Source organism: Talpa occidentalis, unplaced genomic scaffold (assembly GCF_014898055.3).
Source record: "Talpa occidentalis isolate TD23 unplaced genomic scaffold, MPIMG_talOcc4v2.1 talOcc4.16, whole genome shotgun sequence".
Classification (NCBI taxonomy): Eukaryota; Metazoa; Chordata; class Mammalia; order Eulipotyphla; family Talpidae; genus Talpa; species Talpa occidentalis.
Genome location: NW_023601653.1, coordinates 15,785,697 through 15,799,733, shown reverse-complemented (window position 1 = coordinate 15,799,733; position 14,037 = coordinate 15,785,697). Strand labels below are relative to the sequence as shown.

At 37.0% G+C, this 14,037-nt stretch overlaps 1 long non-coding RNA gene across 2 annotated transcripts in view; it reads left to right on the top strand.

The window, feature by feature from the left end:
- LOC129145940 (uncharacterized) overlaps positions 1 to 14,037 on the top strand; it is a 35,237-nt gene that overhangs the window by 17,266 nt on the left and 3,934 nt on the right. For both annotated transcript variants that reach the window (XR_008552161.1, XR_008552160.1), the window contains 4 exons: positions 10,995 to 11,094; positions 11,674 to 11,781; positions 12,287 to 12,471; positions 12,991 to 13,177. This is a non-coding gene — a long non-coding RNA (uncharacterized LOC129145940). The remainder of the gene's footprint in view (positions 1 to 10,994; positions 11,095 to 11,673; positions 11,782 to 12,286; positions 12,472 to 12,990; positions 13,178 to 14,037) is intronic.

Below are 14,037 nucleotides of genomic sequence, written 5' to 3'. Positions count from 1 at the left end.
CAGATAAATATCTTTATTTTACTTTCTTCCCCAACATCCATAGTTTATCTATGTGTTACTCTCAAAGAAGCTGAAATCCTAAAAGCCTAAGTTATTGACTTGTACAAAACATCAGTTAGTTTAAAAGTGTCACCAGAATCCATTTTCTCAATTTCCGGATGATTCCCTTTACAATTTTATGACCTTGCTCTCTGTGATTTTTAAGCAGTTAAAGGTATGTTTTATGCTTCCTTTCAGTCATATACCTAAAACATGGCTTTCCAGGATGGTTACTTGCTGTGCCAGTGAAAGGATTTTAAAGCTTTATTTATTCTCATTTCATATATATTTTTTTCATACCAAGAAATAGCACACTGAGCTCTGCTGTCCTCCCAAATACTACAAATGCTATTTTGTCAGTAAAAAGAATGAGGTTTATTTTTTGTTAATGAATGTCAAACAAGCCCAGCCAACTTGCCTGGCATAATTAAATTGCAACATCTTTGGCAGTAGCTATGTAGTGTCTTCATGCAAATGTTTTGCAAAAATTTAGCTTTTTTTGGACAGATTCTTTTCAGTATAAAGTTGGGAAATTCAGGAATTGAGGTAGTTTTCACAACATGATAAACATTTTCAAAGACTGGTTAAGTAAGCTCCATTATTGTTTTAATCTTTCAGCTCAAGTCTTTCTACCTACTCCCATCTCATCCCCCATAACTTCAGCTCTTGTCCAAAATGGGTGTGAATGAAGGGTCAAGGATATTTTTAAAGGCATTGCTTATAAAATCACTCCATTTCTAATTTATACTCACTCTACTTATGTTTTACAGCAATATTCACTATCAGTTTTTCATTCTTCCCAGTATCAGAGAAGGAAGAAACATACACTCCTTGAATAACATTCTTAGAATATCACACCAAAGTAGATTTCCAACAAGAACACACCAAAATGGAAAAGTGAAAAATAGATACATTCTATTTTTTAAGTATACCACCCAGTTTTTATTAGTATCGTCTCTGTAGCAAACACTCACTGCTTCTGCTATAGCTGAAAAGCAACCATGGATAATACTTAACAGATGAGTTTGACTGTGCTCTGATGAAACTTTATTTACCCAAACCGGTGGCAAGCTGGATTTGACCTGCTGCTCACAATTGTCCAACTCCCTCATTGAACTAATCCTTCCACTAGTAATTTTGAATTTTAAAGTTGTGGAAATAAAGATTAATGTTTACTTTAAAATGAGTCAAGTTTTAGGTTATATCATAGACAAGCATAAATTCTTCAAAGGTTAGAAAAGATGAATTCTTTCTAAGATCTTGCCTATATTTGACATTGCTTCGTGTACACTTGTAAGTTTTATGGGGGGAGTAAATAGATGAGAATTTGGTTTTTGTTTCTCTCCATCACCAAAGTGTCTGGCTCCTGGTCGAAGCATATTTTCTAACAAATGGATGAATGAGGAGGGCCCTGTATACCAGCTGATAAGTCAAATGAATCACCTTGTAGACAAGATATCAACGCAGTGTTTCAACCTCTTGATTCTCTGCGCTCTGTTGTTTGAAAGGATGCCAGATAAGCTCACGGAGGAGGGATAGAGAAAGGCACTCAGAGAGTGGGAAAAAAGAGTGCTGTGTGCTTTCTCCTGAGCCCCTCTTCTGAGGTGAATGCTTGTGGGTGCTTTGATGGGAAGCATGTGTGGATAAGTTTTTAATGAGTAGGCTATGATTTTTATCTCTAGGGCTTTATATCTATCCGATAAAAGAGAAGGAAACCTCTCTTGACTCTGAATGTCAGTTGACAGGCATGATGGATTTGTTAGTATCTTCGACTCCTTAGATTGGAGATTAACATGGGCATAGTGTCCTGGGTGGAGCTTTGCAAACACTTGTGAAGGGCAAATGGCCCTCTGCCAGGAAAGGTGCTATTTCCATCAGTGAACAAAGAGCTATTCTGCAGATGTCTGCGACCAACAAGGGACGTGTTGCCTTGATCACAAAAGACCTATAATTACACTCAGAGTTTCCCGAATATAGGTGTCGTACTGCTATCTGTTGTTTCTTTAAACATTAATTATAAAAAATAATAGTAGTCATATTGAAATTTAAAGAGTAAAAACTAACTCCCCCTTCTCTTGTCCCTCTCTCCCCAGTTCTATTTCCCTTCCCAGATAGAATAACTATCAGCAAATTCATCTTTGGCTTTTCACCCCTTTTCTATTTGTATGCTAGTCTGTGTGTGAAACCTGACTGGGACCATGTTATGCTTAGTGTTTTATATCTGCTTTCTCGCTCTAATTTTCTATATAATGCAATCATTCTATGCTAACGGATATAAATTTCCCTTATTCTATTTATGAAAGTAGCCCATTATATAACCACATCCTACTTTTCTCCCCTCCCCCACCTTCACTGAGTCTGCTGTGCTTTTAGCAGTATTCCAAAGATGCTTGTATTAGTTAATTAAAGCGATGAAAACAACCCTTGCTATGGCAGGGAAATGAATAACTACTTTTATTAGCCTCGTTTTACTTTTATGTTGTTCACAGGTGACCGTTGACTGCCACGTCGAGTTTTACAGCCCTCTGCTAAATGTGGCCTTGATTCTTCCAGTGACATATTTTTGTATAATCGTGTGTATTTATAATTACACATCCATAAAGGTCCATGCCTGCACATTCATGCACTTGCACACTTGCAGACTTATTTATTTCCAGGACACAATTCAGATGGCCAAGCTCAGAGTGGAGATCAGTGTGACATGGGCCTGCCCTCCGTGACAGTGACATCTAACAAAGGGTGCAGCTGTTGAGCTTCCAGATAGGCCACGATCTGATGATAATCACTGCGTACTCTTAGCCTTACTAACAAAGAGTTCTTTAACCTTTCATGTGCAGAAACATCCTACCTTACTCTTAGAGACAGCTATTTTGAAAATTTTCAAATTCACTTGCAGCTGTATTCTCTGCTAGACCTACCCATCCATTCTGTGTCAAGCTGTGATGAAAACAGAATAAAACAAGAATAAGCCATATATGTCATTCATGTAGACTAAGAGACAAGCTCAGAAAGCAATAACTGAATGGTAGAGGAATCAATGCACCATCATTTAAAGAGTGACTCTTATATTTCAAGATATATATATAGCTTATCCATTGTAAACTCAGGCTGCTAATAATAATTGTATCAACACCTTACATTTGTCTAGTGCCATGTTGCTTACAAATCTTCCTGATATTTTAATTTTTAAAATCTTTTTGAGATTTACCCATCAATTTCTCAAGGCCAAATTTATTATTTCCTCCTTATTTCCCTGTGGTAACTTATGTTGATCTTTCAAAATCTAGTCCATTGGAGTCAGAGAAGTAGAACTCCCAGCATTGAACACTACCCTAAGGCACTATGTTTGGGCACCATGCTTGGTAACATCTTAGAATGTGGAAATTTGTGTTGTGGCTAACATCCCCTCAGAGCAAATATAAAGTACTAAAGAGCTTGGGTCAGATAACATAGATTTACGAGACAATGCTACCTTTTGGAAATAGAGTTCTTGTGCCAGTATTTAAAATATATAGCATGAATGAATTCCTAAAATGTATTCTCAGTTATGTCATAGAGTCATTTGGATTCCATCCATTTCTCTAGTAAATTAGCCACAGATAATCATAATTATGACCCTTAGGTGCGATAAGACAATGAAACGCCTCCTGATTTATTAAGAAGTGTTCATTTATATCTACTCTGTATATAGCTTCAAGTACTTTACTGCTTTATCATTGCTTGGCAATTAGTCATCTAGCATACACACCTAGATTAAATTTTAGTAACGGTAATATTTCTTTAGAAGAGAACTATTTTGAATGTTGAATAAATGTGATTATATTTCATATGGATTTCCCCCTAGATTTGCCCTTGGTCTCCAGCATCTTGACTTTTTCGCTCATTAGCCAGAGTTCATTATTTGAGAAAATGATACCAAGCACTTGTATGATGCTTTTTATGAACCAGTGCTTTCATTGTCATATACGTTGCCATTTTATTATGTGAGCCACAAAAGGTATCATTACCAACATTTTTATAAAGTAAGCCTCAGGGAGGCTAATTAGTGGTAGAGAAAGAAACTCAACCTCACCTGTCAAATTCAAGAACGTTTTCCATCAAGCCCCAGTAATCTCAGAAACTCATCTCTCAGTATTTGCTGGGAGGTTTCAACTGGTTTTGGGTCTTTTTACTTGTAAGCAAATTTGGCAGAGTTTCTTTCTAGAGTTTGTCAGAGATGATAATATCAACCAACAGACCAGAGATTCAGAAAATGTGTCAAGACCCTGATTATCCATGAAAAGAGATGATTTTCCAGTATTACATTGCATTCTGTCCCCAACCACCTGTAGAGGTACAGAGGATGTGTCATTTTGTAGAGAACTAACTATTACGCCACAATGCAACGAAGACTGTGGTAGAGCGGCACCCTTACTGAGAACTCTTTACCATATATGAGATTAGTAAACTTTGAAAAGAAATATAAGTGTGGGCAGTCTCCATTTACTTTGGATACAAACAGATTTTTTTGCCTTTGATGATAAGAACGCACAGTTCCCATTCTGAGGAGCATTCTGAACCCAAGGTTTCATTGTCTCCTCCTGCTATTTTCCCCATTATGATCATAAACCTATTTTTTAAACAAGCTGCCCTGATATTATTAAGTGACAGAAAAGTCATTGCCTTGCATACGCTCAGATGAAAATTGGAAGGAGGAGGTGAGGGCCGTTTTAGAGGAAGAGGGGCTTTCACCATTAACAGTTTTCTATAAAGAACAGATAGTGCCTGGGAGATAGGGCTGGATTTAAAGATACCATCATCTAAAACATTGGGGCAGGTCTGCTTTTCCATGAAACATTCCTGGTGCTAATGCAAATTTCCAACTAGCATAAAGCTGAGAACAAAGCCATCCTGTGCTCATCCATTCTAGAATATTAAAGAAAAAGGGCTCCTGTATTTATTATAGAATAGGAATAGAGAGAATGGTAGAACATTGGGGGGAACCTTTTCTAATGTGATGTTGGTCTTCAAAGAATTGAATAAGTGGTCCCAGAAATGATTGTGCATTAAGTGTGACACTGTGACTTGATAAATGGATAGATAAAATATTGAAAGGGATCCTGTCAACATTGAGATGAGTGGCATTTTCAACAATCAAGCATAATGGCAAGATCAAGCTGGATGTTGTGCTCTAGGACTTGTAGTTCTCTGAAATTATAAAACTTGTGAATCAAAGGAATGAGAACTATATAATGGTGAAATGAAGGTAGAGACATGGATGCTTGAGATTCCAGTGGCAGCGCCTCTGATCTTGCTAATATGCAAATGATTTCATTATGTCAAAATAACAGAGGTAAATCAATCCAGAGTTCCTCAGAAAAGACTGTCCAATTTCACTACAGAAAATACAGAAAAACATAAGTTTTCATTTGGAATGTCCAGGAGCATCTGAAATATTTTCTTATTAAAATTTATGATCACAATGTTTTCACTTTCATTTCATTAAGGACCAAATCACCTGGCTTGAAATTGTGTGGGAAATCATAAAAGTGGGATAATGAGAAGTGACAGCAGGTCTGTGGGGTTGCAGTGAGAATCACTTGCAGGTCTGATCTTTTCCCCTGTTTTTCTTCTTAACTTTCTGTTTGATATTTGAGATTTTTTGGTGTTTGGAAGCCAACGGCATTTGTTGACCTTTGTATAAGCTATAAAATAAATAGACTCCTTTTTAATATCACTTAGGATTTAAATGGTATTAATGAAAACTCAAACATGTGTCAATAAGGAAAAAGTGAGACTGTACCCCCCCAAAAAAATAAGAATTTTGTTTTGAGGATAATTGTGCACCTGGTGCATGCTTAATTGACTTAACAATGCTTTTGGATAGAAAGCTTAAGTATCTAGCATTTAACTAGACATATTGTGGTGAACATTTCACACTCTATGTAGATATTAAATCAATAATTTGTAAATCTGAAGCTGATAGAATATTATTGTTAATTATACCTCTACAAAATAAAGTCAAGCAAGCAAGCAAGCAAGCAAGCAAGAAAGAAAGAAAGAAAGAAAGAAAGAAAGAAAGAGAATCTGAAAACTTTCTGTCAAAGTTTCTAGAACATTCCATTTCCTTTGCAGCAGATGGCTCCTCATCTCAAATAACCCCATCCCACCACATGGCTCCTCACTGTTGCCCATCTCCACATCTGCCCAGTTGCAGAACCCCTAATACCAGTGTCTCTGCCTCAGGTGCCTGTGATCTGGGTAGGTGATTCTCTGTCATGAATTCTTGTATTGTCTCTTGCCAGTAGCAGTGGTGATATTTCCTGGCTTGGCCATTTTCTTTCTAATAATTGAATTGCTACCAAGAAAATGTTTTCTTTGCTAACATTTGCACCACCGTCTTCTTCCTTCCTAGGACTGCCCTCACTAGATAATGCTTTAGGTACTGTTTCAGGTATACACCATCCTCAACTAGAGCACTGGAGGGTGATGATTGTTAAAATCTCATTTCAACTGTTAGTCTGTTGGTCCAAGTTTCTGAGTCTGTACTTTCTGAATATTGAGGGTGGGGGGCTCTGACAGGGGTAGATGTTGGATTAAAATCGAGACCTGTGTGCTTTGATTCACCATTGCTTTTTCTGTCTGCTCTCTTTATTATTTTTTTCAAGATTTATTTATTTATGCATACAAGAACTGGGGTACAGGCCAGAGGTGTGGGGGGTGAGAGGAATCACCAGAGACAGAGTGGGCAACAGAATAGGCAGATTGACTGAAATACACCTTTTTTTTTAAAGATAGATTTATTTATTTATTTATTTATTTATTTATTTATTTATTTATACACGCACTGGGTACAGTCAGAAGCGTGGGAGGGTGAGAGAATTCACCAGAGCCAGAGCGGGGAGCAGAGCAGGCAGAAGGACCGAAGTACACTGCTGAGGGGAGCAGCGGGCAGCAGGAGAGGTCTGCGCGCCATGTGGGACCCTCCTCTGGTGGCCGGGGAGCAGCCGGAGAGCAGCCGGGGATCGAACTGGCGCTGCAGAGGCTGTGGGCAGCTTCGCAACCCAACGCTCAACCGCTGCGCCACCAGGGAGGCCCTGACATACACTTTTGAAGGGAGCAGAGGGCGAGACAGGAGAGGTCTGCCGCGCCATATGGGTAACTCCCTGGCCAGGCTGTAGATAACTTCATAGGTTGCATCTTAACGCCTTGCGCTACCAGGGAGGCCCTGTCTGCTCTCTTTAGACTGGTTGTGGCAGAACACAAACCTCTTTCTTCAAAACTTTAATTCTTGACTTGAGTACTGCTTTAGACGACAATAGTGACTTCACTTCAAGATTGCCAATGAACAGGCTTTTCCTGAGGCACTGGGAAATAAGGAAAAGGCTCCCCTCCTCCTTACAGGCCCCTGGGGACCAGCAAGTACTTCTCAAGTCCCAGAGCACCCAGACGGCAAAAATACGGTTCAGTGCATCCTGGGAATATCCAGGCAAAAGTGTGAGCTTTACCTAGAATAGCTTCTCGGTGATTCTCCTGCTGGGCCTCCCGGCTTTTCACGCTCTCTCTCTCTCTCTCTCTCTCTCTCTCTCTCTCTCTCTCTCTCCTCTCTCCTCTCTCTGGCAACTGTATCCTTTTTAGAACTGAAAAGAAAAAAAGCTTTCAATCTGTTCCTTTTTCTTTGTATAACACTTACCAAACAGCTCAGTGCAAGTGGGCATTCAGCAAGGCATTTTCTTCTAGTACTTGCTACTCTCTCTTTGCAATGGAAATTTCTATTTCAGGTTCCTAAACAGACATTTCTAAGTCACCCATGTGGTTTCAAAGAGTTGGGCCTATTAAGCCTTACCCTTCAGCTTTCAGAATGCTAGAAAAGAGAGGGGAACAAATTAAAAAACAGACAGGCATTATATATGGATAGTTTTACTCCTGTTGAATTGAACGATTGTTAAAATTGCATCCCCTGCTGTCCAGGTCAATTTCACCTCAGTTACTCTGCGTAGAAATGTGGTTTATGGTATAAAGGCAAACAATTAAGCAAACAATACTTTAATGTTGTTTAAAACCTTACCATGTAGAGAAACTTATTTTGGTTCTTTGGGGAAGTGTCTGACAATATTGTAAGCACTGATGACTTTGTAGGTAGTTCTGGGCTATTAGGTGACCTGCCCATGTTCTTGCAAAACAAAGGAAAATTCAATTATTTGGGCAGATGTGTCACAGTGAACCGTTAAATCCAAACTGTCCCCGGGCTGAAAGGGTTTCCTGTGACCATAGTTGACTTTCCTGAAATCTGTATTAATATTTTCAAATACTTTGTCATGAAATGGCAAAACTTTTAATCGTTAGTGCTTGGTTGCAGCCGAAGACTACTCTAAACTAAGTGTGACAGTAATAACCGTGTACATTCATTGAGTGCTTACTACCTGCCATTATACATGGTTAAGTTTATTTAATCCTCACAGCAGTAAGTGGTGATACTTATTTATTCCCTCTTATAGATGAGAAAACTTAATCTTAAAAGATAAAATTATTGTCCAACTTACAATACATAGTGTCAGGATTGGACCTCGGAGGCCCAGCTCCGTGAGGCTGAAATTAGGTCCATGTCTATTTTGTAGACCCATTTAATAATTTTTATTCTTACATTTCTTATAATTTACATATTCAGTAAACATCTTTCAGAATTTAAATTTTAAAGGAGTAAATAATATCTTGAAACGATGATCAGTGAGAATCAATTTTGCTTCTGAGTTTATCTAACTTATTCTGAAAAAAGATGCTGGCTCTATTTGAAAGAAAATGCCTGTGAGTAAGCAGCAGATGAAAATAAGCCTCATGGCCAGATCCATTTCATTGAATAAAGCTTTAGTTCCAGACATATTAATTCCACTTATATAAGAAAGAGTGAGCCAATGTAAAGAAATCACCTTTTGATATAAATCTCTATCCATAAAACACATCAGTTTGGTTACCCTGACTGGGCCAAGAAAGGGAAATAAACATAAAACTATACACTCTTGAATGAACTTGCCTGGATTCAAATCTTAGCTCTGTAATTATGTGATTTGGGACAAGTTATTTGCTGCTGCTGTGACTCTTGATTTCTTATCTGTAAAAGAGAGATAGTAGTAGCTACTTTAGAGACTTGTCATGAGAATTAAATGAGTTTGTGTACATAAAACATTTAGAACAGCATCTAGCACACAGTAGGTACCATAGGGTGTTTGCTGTATGTGCTCAAACACAGTATGGAGAAGTTATCACTAGTTGTTGTGTATTTAGACACTCAGGGCTTTCATATAGGAAAAGAATTCTAGATTTATCTTAGACAGAGTTTGCTAAATTGATTCTTAGATTATCCCGATTAATTTTGATTTTAGAATTTGAGTGCAATTTTTAAATCAGTCAGCTAATACATTGCCATCACTCAGACTGAAGGTGAAATTTCACAACCAGGCACAGAATACTTAGCATCTCAATTGCTTCATTAACAAGTAGAGAAAAAGAGACTGACCACTATGGAACATATGAAGATGGGAGCAGAAAAAAATAAGATACCCTTGTCTGGGCTGTCCCAATGTTTAGAGAAATTGGGGTTTAGACTTTTGTGTACAAATTTATTTTGGGGTAAAATTGGTGAAGTGTAACATATAGTCATCATTCTAATAGATTCTCACACATTTAAATTTCACTCCTGCATTGAAATGGTTGCTCCCTGACACCCTATAAGGGCACCCACACAAGGGAGTGTGAAAGGTTTTATTCTTTCAAGACAGGTCACCAATGAGGAGAAACCTGAAGAAATTCCAAAGGTCATTAGACCCGTGTCTATTATTTCACAGGGTGGATGGAGGAAGAAGGCCATAATTTCATAGCTATTAGTAGAACCTCTCCACCAAACCTCTTTTTATTCTAAAAATTCATGGAAGAATCTCAGTGTTCAAGATGACGGTATTGTACTGGCCCCAAATAGAATACACCCACAGTTGTTACTAAATCTTGATGGTGCATCTTGGAAGAGTGTAAATATTTCCTCCAAAATGCAGATTACCATTTGACCCATTTTTCTTGTGTGCATGAGAGCAAAATCATCTTTTCAGTTATTGGAACTCTGAGGACTTTTCCCCATGAATATAAAACCAGAGTTGTTAGCTTCACTTATGAAAGAGTATTGCATTTTAACATTACACCACCACTATCTTGTTTAAAGAGAATATGATCTGGATGAAACTAAAGGATGAATTATCAGCTCTTCCAATGCCTGTGTTCACTGTTGCCTGTAAAGTGTAAGCATCTTCTATTTTTTATAGGTATTTTGAATTGACTACCATGCAATCTGATTGACTACCATGCAGATAAATCATGGATCGTTTACATCAAATGTTTAGTCATCCCATTGCATTTTGTGTAATTAGGTGAAGAAGTCCTGCCCGAACATCCATGGGTCAGCTATGTGGACTCTAGCTGCCAAAGGCGCTTCTCCTTCTGAACAGAGCGCTTTGCTCAGCCAGTGTAGACATGGCCTGATAAACAATGGAACCTCTCCTTTGAGAACTGCAGTTTGGATTGATCTAATTTTTTAACTCAAAAATGCACACAGGTTTGATGAGCGGTAAAATACCTGCACTTTAGTGAAACGAAAACTGAAATTGACAGTAATGTGAAGAATGCCGTCATTTATAATGAACTTGAAAAGCAGTAGCACTCATTGTTGAGCAAGCTAATCAAGGGACGATCAAACCACAGTTTTAACATGAGCTTCCTCAACTGTGTCCGGGAGGCAGTTCTTGCAAGTTTCTTTCTACCTGTAAGGTCTTAACCCTATACCTGCCAGAGTGCAGCATGGCCACATCACTAGCCAAGGTGTCACATGCATTGTGGGAAACAATCTGCTTTGTGTTTTCTTCTCTAGGATTTTACTGGAAAAGCAGAGGTAAAAGGAAAACCAAATTTTAACACTATATTTTATTTTGCAGATCCCCAGGCTGATGGAGTGACTGTCTGCAGGGACTATATTCAGAAATGCCCCATGGAGTCTGCCCAGGGGGAAGCAAATACCTATGAGGTTTAAACCAGGTGTGTGAAGAATGCTGGGCACGTGACTATTGGTTGTTTTTTTTTTTTATCTTTTTTGCATTTATGTTTATCAAGGCAAGTGGGAAGGTTGGTGGCTCATGCCTGTTCATCAACACCTTCAGTTCTTTACAATACACTCAACTGTTTCACCCCTCACCTTTTTCCTAGGACTTGATGTGCCTTACTCCACTGTCTCGAAGAGTTCTCTATCTTATCTGAACTTAGATTTTAAAGTCATGATTGTAGTTTTTCATATCTAAAAAGACTTGATTTTGGAGATACTTTTAAATTGGGCACTGAAGTTTGATAAGCGTTGTCATTTTATTGCCTTAGAAAGTAAATGCTATTTTTCATATGTAATGCATGCTAGCTATAAGAAACCTAAGAAAACTCAAATTATCTTAAAAATATGTATTCACATTCATTTTAAAAAGTTGTTAAACAGCTCAGAAAAATCAAGCACTAGTAATGTATTTTAGAAAATGCAAACCACATTTCCTTACAGGATGAAGTTGTGCTTAATAGCTTCTGTTTAATTCATTTAGAAACTATACAATTTTTGTTGCTATATTTTGTTAGAAGGAAGCAGAGGCTGTTTCTACAGGTGTCACAGAAAAATCATTACTGACCCACGGATTATTGGATCGTATAGAACCATGGAGACTTGGTGGTGAAATTCTTCTAGAGGTGAGTGGGAACATTGATTTTCCTTCTCATGCCTGAAGAAATATGACACAAGGAATTGAGGTTAAATTTAGACTGGAAACAAGTCTAATTTTAAGCTATACCTTTAAAAAATTAGTGATAGCTTTTTTTAAAAAATGAGTAAATTGAATGAGAATTTGATCATAAAAAATTTTCTTAATTCATTTATTTCCTTTATTCCTTTGAGTGCTTTTGAAATAAATAAGATTGACTTTTTGACTAACATTTACTTTAATTCAGATTGAGTCATTTCCTTTTGGGATAATTCTGTTAGACAATATAAAATAGTTTTCTTTAAACCTATAACCGAGAATGCAACAGTTCTTCAGCTTCTAAGAAAAGGCATATTACTTATGTAACCATATTTAAAAATATGAGCCCATCACAGTCCTCTTTATTTAAACTGTGTATTTTTCTTGCTGATCTGTATCATGATTTTAAGACACACACTTGCTTATTTGTTTACTTATTTTACGGTTTCTTCTAGATTTCGCAAAAATGAAAAGCTATACATAACACATTGGTTGTTTTACCACATTGCTTAGCATTCCACCCATGCAGGCAGATGTGTTCCTAGGTTGGGAAGTGTAAATCCCAGGGGAAGCAAGCTGAAGAGTATTTTATGCACTATTCATCCTATTATGAGGCTGCTCTGTGCCATCTCTCTACAAGGTAAGAGATTTATTGTGAGCTGGCTTCCACCAGTAGAAAATGACATATGCTAATGACTCTTCTTTCAAGGTGTATGTTTTTGGAACTGATCATGGGGACTACAGAAAATGTTTGATAATCAAAAAAATAATTGGAACAATTTCAGTTACTCACACACGTATGTCCCCAGGTAGCATTTGGTGGTTCTACTGTGGGAGCCACATTGTATAGTATTGTCTTCTCCTGTGAAGTGAGGTGGTAAATTGGTCATTTTTATAATGAATTTGAGCACAGGAGATGATCAGGGAGATAATTCTGGCCTCAAAGTAGAAAATTGCCACATTACCACTTTGCTAGGTCTGGGGTAGATGTAACTTGAGTTCTCTTGTTTTGTGGGGTCAAAAATAGATTATAAGAAAGTTAAAATATAATTTAATGCAAGTTTTGTTACCAATGTGAAGTAATACCTCTGTATTAATTTTTTCTTTTTGCTGGCCAGTGGAAAATTCTTATTCTTTATTTCTTATCCTGCACTTTCAGACTGACTGAACCAACAATAAAATCATTAACAATTTGCACTCTAACTTTGGATCATCTAGTTAACCCTCTGACTCTGATTACCCAAAAGACAATGTTCTGTAAGAAAAACTATCTGTTAGAAGCTGCTATTGCATTATTAATAAAATTACAGGAAAAATGCAACATTCTGGATATCCCATCTGATGAGGTAAGATTTTATCATATTCCATAAAATGAGGTTATATTTGATTTTATTTATCATATTCCAAACCCAAGAAAGTTCGTTTTTATCTATTAAACACAGAGACAGATAATATAAAACTTTTGTCCCCAGTGTGACAAATATGAAGCACCTAAAGCCATTTAATGTATTTTATTTATGTGTAAATTACATTATTTTTATTTTTTCATCCTTTCCAGCTTAGAAAAGTATAACTCATTGTATCATGCAACATATTTAACTGAAAAATAAATTATGTACATTGTAATTCTTATGGGGGAAAAAGGATACTATTCTCTAACCTTTCATGAGGTCTAACTTTTGATGTGTGAATTCTTAAATGTGAACAAAGCAAAGAGTGGCATTCCTTGAAGTGTTCTAAAGTTAAAATGGGAAATAACGATTTTATGGTAAGTGGAAGTCTTGTGTTTATTGCTTAATGATATAATGTCTGCATGAGAAGAACAAAAGACAATGGACACATGATGGTGGAACTGGACATACGCAAAGCTGAGGTGTCTGTAGATACAATATAGAAATGTAGTGTAGAATCTCTGTAGATAAAATATAGAAAGATACTCCAATACATTGCCCTCTTTATTTGATATACATGCTCTAATCCATCAAAGTGGTGAAGTGCTTTTTTTGTGGTCCAAAAAGATTAGTGTTTTCAACATTGCTATCCTTTATATTTATATCAAAATCTCACTAAATATATAAAACGAATCTTATTTGTTTCTGGGCAACACAACAATAGACATTTTCTCCATGGGCTAAAAGTACATCAGGAATTTTCCTAAAATTGCAAAGATGAATGTTTACTAGATAACTTGTGGGTTGTAAAATAT